Source organism: Chlamydotis macqueenii, chromosome 2, assembly GCF_036417535.1.
Source record: "Chlamydotis macqueenii isolate bChlMac1 chromosome 2, bChlMac1.mat, whole genome shotgun sequence".
NCBI lineage: Eukaryota > Metazoa > Chordata > Aves > Otidiformes > Otididae > Chlamydotis > Chlamydotis macqueenii.
This window is the reverse complement of record NC_141557.1, coordinates 16,951,700-16,959,598: the sequence shown is the minus strand read 5'-3', so window position 1 is coordinate 16,959,598 and position 7,899 is coordinate 16,951,700. Positions and strand designations below refer to the sequence as shown.

Sequence of the window (7,899 nt, the reverse complement as noted above, 5' to 3'; positions counted from 1 at the left end):
AGAGCATAGGGGGAACACTTTGAGCGTGCAAAGTTGGCTTGTGGCACTGAGCGCAGGAACAGATCAACACGGAGCTGGAGCCTGGATTGGGAGGACGAAGTTCAAAGTAAAGTGCCTGGTTCATTCAGTTTAGGTGGAGTGGATGAGGCCGAGAGGAGTGGCCCATCATCTAGCTGAGTGTTAGCCCAAGGTTGGGGCTTTCCATGGCCACATAAAGTGCTCCTGTTTTTCTTTTGTGCAGTTTTGTTACGGAACAAGTTAATGGCAATAATTTCGGTTAGTAACTAATTCCTTGGAGCAAATGTCTTTAAGTCAATTGTGTATCAGATGTTGCCACATATTACTTTGTTTTGGTGTTTAGCCACAAATAACTCATGGCAATATTATTTTATTATAATACACCATAATTTACTTCTAGCAAGCATATAATTCCTAAGAGACAGAGTGGCATTCAGCCTATACATTCTTTGGTCCACTCTATATTGAATCCAACACAATGGGTGCAGCTGAATGATTTAATGTCATCCTGAAAGAATTCACACAGGCTGCTGAAAAAGAAAACAGGCCATGGAAATAAATTGTAACTAAATGTGTTCTTAAATATAGGGCTACAATGCGCACAGAAGTTGTATAATGCTGTCCCCCGCTGAACTTTTTCAACAGTCTTGGACCCTTACACTCCTGTGGGATAAGATAAAAAAAAAAGAAGATATCCTGCAGAGTAAATTCCACTAACCAGTAAATTCTGTGAAATGTTCCTTTCATGTTGGACAGGTGGAAGTTCAGGATTCCAGGACAGTTCAGGAGAAATATGAGAGTCATACCAAGCATGAAGGTATTCTGTTTATTGACACACTGGTTTAAGTAAGAGTGAGAAATCCAAGAAATCTGCTAAAATCTCCCTACTAGGTAGAGGTAACTTGGGAAGATTTCAAGTCTGCCATTTGTCAAAACAGTTTGCTACTTCACTGGGTGTTCATGAGCTGGGGGAAAAAAAGAAGTCATAGAGCTGATCAATAGCTTTTGTATAGGTTGGCCTGCAGCGGTATGTGCCCAGCCTCAGCTGGCACTAGGTTCTGGCTTGTGCTTCAGCAAAATCAACAGAAATTCAGTGTTTTGTTTGATAAGCCCAGGTATCTGCTGGACCACATAAAGGATTGATGCTTGTTTCATTAGGGTAGAGAAACAGCTTACACAGTCAGCCCTGGTTTGCACCGCTTTTAGCAAACTGACTTTGTTTTGATTTTGGAGTGGTTGTACTTTAGAATTGTCAATTTTCAACTCAGAGGGGCTATTTGCCTTTTATTTACTGGAGAAACCATGTGATTCCTTGCCTTAGGATGTTCATTAATTCTGCTCTGTTTTAACTATGTCAGAAACGTACTAAAAAGGCTTCAGAATATTTCCATGCCAGATATTTCAGTGTACTTTAGACGATTTATTTTATTCTACTTCTAGCTTATTTTATTTTAAATTATACTTGAATGCTTTCCTGAACATGGGCCTAAATAAATCATTTTTATTTCAAAAACAATGGAAGTAACTTCAACCAATACTCAAAGGATATTGCTGAGCAAGTGCAATGCCTGCTATGTGGCTTTGTATGCTGCTCTTGAAATAGCACCTCTGCCAGCTGTAGACCAGATTTTCTGGGAGCAATTGTCCCCAGTGCTGCCATAGGATCTGCCAGTTAGGCAGGTTACAGCCCCTGCGTCCCACTGACCTCTGGGGGGCTTTGTGAGAGCTTGAGGATCTGTGTTGGGCTGAATTTTGTTGCAAGGTAGGGGCTGTGGTCTTGAAAATGCAGTGACAGAACAGAGTTCAGAAAATGTTGCAGCATCTCCTGCCCAGGGAATGGCGTCTTTATGGCTGCAAGGGTTCAAGCAGCTTGGTATTTGCTAGTCCTGTAGTGTTTCAAGTGTTTAATACAAACAGAAGTTGTCTTTCCCCCAGCGCATTGGTACAGGCTGATGCCGTTTTCCTTAAAGTGCCCGTTCTTGGAGAAATTGGTACCAATAAAATACGTACTGGTCAGAAGCCAATTCATGTACCAGAAATGACTACATGTGTTACATAATTAGAATACCTGCCCTGGCTTCTGAAACCTATCGCTGCTGGGCCTGCTTTTAATCTAGCATCTTCTCTTCAGCTTACGAGATGAAATGTAGCTGGGGAGTGTTATGGGAACCAGATGGAGAGCCTGGCTGGAGGGCTGGCGGGGATGGAGACTAGAACCTTGGCCCGCTCTGAGCCCAGCGTACTGTGTACCTTCGAGTGATACCTTAATCCGTGATAAAGACAGACAGCTCACTTTTCCAAAATCAAAACCATATTCATCAATGGTAACCTCCTTCCAACACTGCACAGGCTGCTGGGCAGAGAGATGCAGTCTGGAACAGCTTGATACAGCAGAACTCGATGGCTACACATGGATAAGATAAAATCATTCAGCTACCTAATAAATAAATTTGAAAGATGTTCTAAGATGATATAAATTCAAGTACTAACTTGATTTATTATTCCAGAGGGATGTTTGCTCCACCTTTCAGTCACTGAATCCTGATTTATGGTACACAATTTTAGGCTTGATTTTTTTTTTTTTTTTTTTTAAAGAAAGAAAACCTTTAAAATATAGCTAGTTGACCTAGCTCTCTCTGCTCAGCTAGCTTCACGCTGCTTAAATTAATACAACTTGTTCAAAAATGTAGTTGAATGGATGGGTTTTTAAATCAGCAAGGATTCAGTTATGGTAACTAAATGTTATTCCTACATGGTAAAATACCAGTAGAAGAAAAGTCAATAAACTCTAAAGGCAAATATATTAAAGAATTCTTATGCATAATGATTTTCCTCTTGCCATCGAGGGAAAGGATTGTATTTTATACAGGAACTGAGATGTTTCCCTTTCTGTAGTCCTGTGTGGATTTAACTAAAGCAGCAACTAAGAGAAACAAGAGTTTCATAAAGAAAGCCTTGTTGATAATTATAGAGTGGTTGTAAGCATACGTTCATAGCCTTTATTTTTCTTGTTCAGAACTTTATTATGGATCTTTAAGTTTCAAATGACTCTTGATACTTCACATGTGTGAGACAGATTTTAGGTAAATAAACATAACTTATTATTTTGGGACAATACTTCAAATATATATTTTAAAGGGCGTGTTCTTTGTTTGACCACATATGACTCTTATAAATCTATAAGCTAACTATTCTAAACCAGATTATCAGATTGTAAATAGGATAGGACGGAGCTAGAGGGAGACATAAATACTGTTTCTAGTTAACAATTCTAGTTCTAGCAAATTGCCCTTCCATTAAGCAGGTATAAATTATGTATCGATTGTTCAAAGTTTTCATCATGCTCAGAGTTAGAAAAATTAAGCAGAGAAACATAAAAAGCATTGTGTTCATTTGCCAAATCACAGGCTATATTTATGTTTGCAGAAAACTAAGAATCTTTGACAGGCGTATTTTGAACAATCTGCTGTGTTTTTTTATCATCTCCATATTCCATCAGGAGTAGAAATTAGCTGAGGAAAATGTGAAACCTGTTTTACCAAGTTCTGTCTTTGCAAAGATAAAATATCTTTTTGGCTAGAATTTTTCCTGTTGCTTTTTTCATACCTCTTGCACTCCAGTGGTGTCTTTTTTTATAATGTAGCCTTGCAGATGTGAACAATCTGGTGGTAGTAGTAACCTTCAAATATAAGGCATTCATTGGTCAGGAAGAAAAACTTTGATTTACGCAGCCTCTCTTCTCTCCAGGTAATGTTCTCCTCGGTAAACAAATGCTAAACCCAGAATGTCCTGAACACCAAGAGTATGACTGATGCAAGCCCGTACTCTGTGTTATATACCATAGCATTTGAACCATCGTGCATGCTGGTGAATTCTTTTCACAAACCATTGACTCAAAAGGCTGTGGACTTCAGAACAGTATGTTTTGAAACTTTGAAGGCTTAACAAAAGACCCTCAATCCACCAGAAGGGTGTGATCTTATGGGGACCGTTTGCACTGCTGCTGCTTACAGCATTTGATGGATATCCAGATATAAGCTCATAGATTTCTCTTTGCTGTAATCTATTACCTCCATTTTTTTTCTGGAACTGGCAGCGAAAATTAATCATACCAGTCTTTTTTGTTCATATTTAAAGGTTTAAAATTTCACAGAGTCAGACCTTAAGCTGTATTCCCCATTTTGAACTGGTAGTGTCTCCATTTGCATATGACACCATGAATTTCTCTGATTTATTCTTTTAGTCAAGGAAGGAGAAAATAATTCAAAGCCTGTTGTATGTTATGACAAATAAAATTACTGATTTCTTACATGCTGAAAAGCCAAGAACTCATAGTCTGGCTGGTTCAGGTTTGTTCTCTCCAGCAGTGTTATACTGCTCCTTATTCATCCTTTATTTGGGATCCCAGCCATTCAAAGAATGTTATCCTGCTAGTGTATACAATGCATTTATTTTATTGCACATACTTATTTTGTTATTTAATGCCACCCAGAGTTTTCAAGGTGGTTTAGAGTATAAGTAAAAGGGCAGTGTCAACTATTAACATCTACAACTTAAACCAGACCTGATACAGTAAAGGGAAAAACATTAATCACGAGATGCTTGAGTGCCAGCAGTGGAATTTGCCCTTGCATGGTAAGACAAATCACACGGGCTGATGCAGCTTTGTTTTGGTCTGACTCCTCGGTGTGCCTCGAGCAGTAGATGGCCTTCTGGTATTATTGCACCAGGGAAGGTGGTGGCAGAGCATCACTGGAAGGCTGGCTGAAACCCAAACCAGGTGATGGACAGGAGGGAGGGAGGGATGATGCCCTGTGACAGAAGATGTAGCAACAGGGAGAGGCAGAGCCTTGGGAGTAGGTTACACTTAAACCTGAGGCAGTGTAGAAATGGGAGCTGTGAATGGAATCAGATGTAGAGACTCGCAGGGCCAGAGCTAAAACCAATCTAATGTTTTTATTTGCAGCTGCACTGCCTGTGCCTTGAAGGGACGTTTTGCGTGGCTTAAGGCAATTCTGAAAGCAGGAGATGGTGAGGACACGGGTGAGTTAACAGTCTCCCCAGAGTCTGAGTCAATGTTCTCTGCCCATTTTTTGCTTCATATACAATATATTTCAGCGTGAAGAGCCCAGCTAGAGTGAATTGTTCCACCAAGAAGAAAGCTAAGCTTTTCACCATCTAATCAGTGTTTCCTGAAGAGGTGCCAATGTCTGCTGAGCAGAAGTATGATCTTTCTGCCATAAATCTTGCCACTTCTGACCCTAAACCTTCCCTGCCCAGATGTCCTCACTCCTGACAAGTGACATTTAGAACTGGAATATTAGCATTTAGGACAAGGACAGCATGTGCTACAAAGCACATACTTGGGTTCTCTGCAGTTGATAATCTGAGTTACTGCTGATTATAATTTTTGGGAAATTCAGAATGCCTCAGTACATATGCCAGATTGCTGGATTTTGACCAAGAGGGTATTATAAATAATAAACATCGGTATTGTTGCCACCCACTGTAGCTAACTACTATCTTGGATGCAGATTAGTTTGTGCACTTGTATTGCACACAGACATATACAAAGTCTAGATTTCTCTTGAAAAAGCTTGGTGTTTTGGTAACTAACTAAATGAATAAACATATAATCTTTCAGGAGCTGGCAGAACAGCGCCTAGTTCTTGTTACCCTCTTTGTTTCTCTCCACCCTTTGGCTCTCACCCTAATTGAAGACAACTGCTCTGGCCACTCAGCTCAGCATCTGCAAGATGAAGTTATACATCTCAGAATTAAGGTTTCCAGACGTGGCACCCAGTTGCCAGAACATTTCTTACCCTCTGGCGTGCTTTGGGCCTCCACTTTGGCCTCAGAGCTGTCTACCTGCCTCTGAGGCTGCTGCTGATGCTCTTCTAGCCATGGTGGATAGTGCTGGATTCCTGTGTTGCTCTCTGTGCAAAGGGAAAAGGAGGGGAAGGGCTGTGAGAGACAATTATGTTGAGCTAACAGTAAAGCTCATTTTACTTGCAAACATATCCAGAGCAATCTAGTTATTTCAGAGCATTTTTCAGTGACATGGATGTGAGCTGGAGACCACTCTCTGCAATCATGCCATGGTTCAGAGTACCTGCGTATTTCTGTAACAGCAGCAGCTGATTTTCTATTTTATTTTAAGTAGAACATTATTACCAGAAAATTGCTAATATTTGCATAGAGAAGATTAACTCTTTTAAGTGGCTTCATGCCATTAAGTAGGAATGTAGCCACTCCAGTATAACAGTTTGTCCACGGAGAGGAAAAATAACCCTTCAAAATTCTGGCACCAGTTCCACATTAGAGGTAAATTACTGTAGCAGATTGAAATGACAAGACTCACATTTTTAAACGAGCATGTAAATGAGGCATGTGCCCAGACTGGCATGGGACAGGAATCCTAATTTGCACATATGCCTTGGGATTTGTGCACACACGCAAAAACAATCGAAAAATAATCTGGCAAAGAATATTTAATACAAGACTGAAGGGATGAGTTTTATATTCTTACACCAGTATTATGTGAGAAGACCTAAGCAGACTTTAATATTCAGTGTTTTCTTTAATAGGCAGTACCAGGACGGCCGAGGACAGCTCATAGCAAATGACCAAGGAATCCTATTACGGCATGTATATGTAGAGTATATAGAGTATTTATATATAAATATATAAATGTACTCTAGAGCAGAGGCCTCTTAGTTGTCTTTTGTAGCTTTCTAGAAGCAATGCAAAAGATTGGACAGCCTGCATTTATCGGGCAGGTCCTCTCCTGTCTCAGTAAGTGAGACATGGGATGTCATTTTGTCCTGACTGCAGCAGTGCAATGCATAATTTGCAATATTTCTTGTTGTTCTCCATTCCAGGTGATGCGTCAAGTAGCATTGCTTTATGAACAGCTCTTCAGAGGCCTGTTAGGTACCAGCCAGCCCTGTTGTGCTTTGCTGCACGCTCGATGAGAGCTTGGTAGCCTCAGTGAGGCTGAGGGCAGCTGGGCTGAGGCAAACTGTGCCTGATGGAGAACATGATGTCCTGCTGAACACTGGGGAGTTTTCTTTGTGACTAGCAAATTCAGGCCTCGTAAATTTATTTTCTTTTGCCAGCCATGAAAAAAAAACCCCACCTATTTGAATTGTAGAGATCTGGTTGTCCTGGAGCACTGGGTACACACTGGGGCACAGTGACAATTAAGGCCGTGGGACTAAAGGGCGAGGTTGAGCCTGGCACTGATGCTGTGCTGAAGACCCGCCTCTGCCACCGCAGCCAGCCCCAGCTGTGATGAGCGCACCAGTTCCTTGGGCTGCAAGGTCAGCAGTGAGACTGACTGTACTGCAGCCTCTGTTACTAATCAGTGTCTTATAGCTTTGTTTCAGAACTGCAATGGCTTGTTTCCACTCCGGTTTCATGTAATTGCTTTATATACTCAAAACTTTTGTAATTGGCCAAGTTGAAAACTCTCTTTACTGTGAAATCCATGCATTTCTCAATGAAAATGTTATGTTTTAATAGTTTGCTAACATGCTGTCTGACAGCATTATGCTTTATTGTTATAGTAGCCGACTTTCAAATGTGATGGCACTGCGAAATAACCGCATGTGTGATTTAGTAGAAAACTATGGATAGAGGATTGGGGCTGCATCAGTCTGTGTATAAGCATAGATGAAGTGACAGGCCTTGATCCAGAGACCTTTCAGTTGAGCAGATTCAAGAGCTGTACTCTGTTGCTGCTCAAACCCAGCTTTAGTATCATACATTTGCCTTTTTTTCTTCTCTTTTGGGGAAAGCTGGACAGAAAGTCTTTGCTGTTGGTTATACTCTCCGTGCATACGGGTATACTCACTTCCCGCCCAATCACTGGCAGCATTA

The 7,899-nt window shown here is 40.8% G+C and overlaps 1 long non-coding RNA gene across 1 annotated transcript; it reads left to right on the top strand.

Annotated features, from left to right (window-relative positions):
- The first annotated feature begins 3,775 nt into the window (after positions 1 to 3,775).
- On the top strand, positions 3,776 to 7,662 carry LOC147601598 (uncharacterized). The gene is made up of 3 exons (XR_015257856.1): positions 3,776 to 3,936; positions 4,985 to 5,061; positions 6,900 to 7,662. It is a non-coding gene; the product is annotated as an uncharacterized LOC147601598 (long non-coding RNA).
- Positions 7,663 to 7,899: the final 237 nt, after the last annotated feature.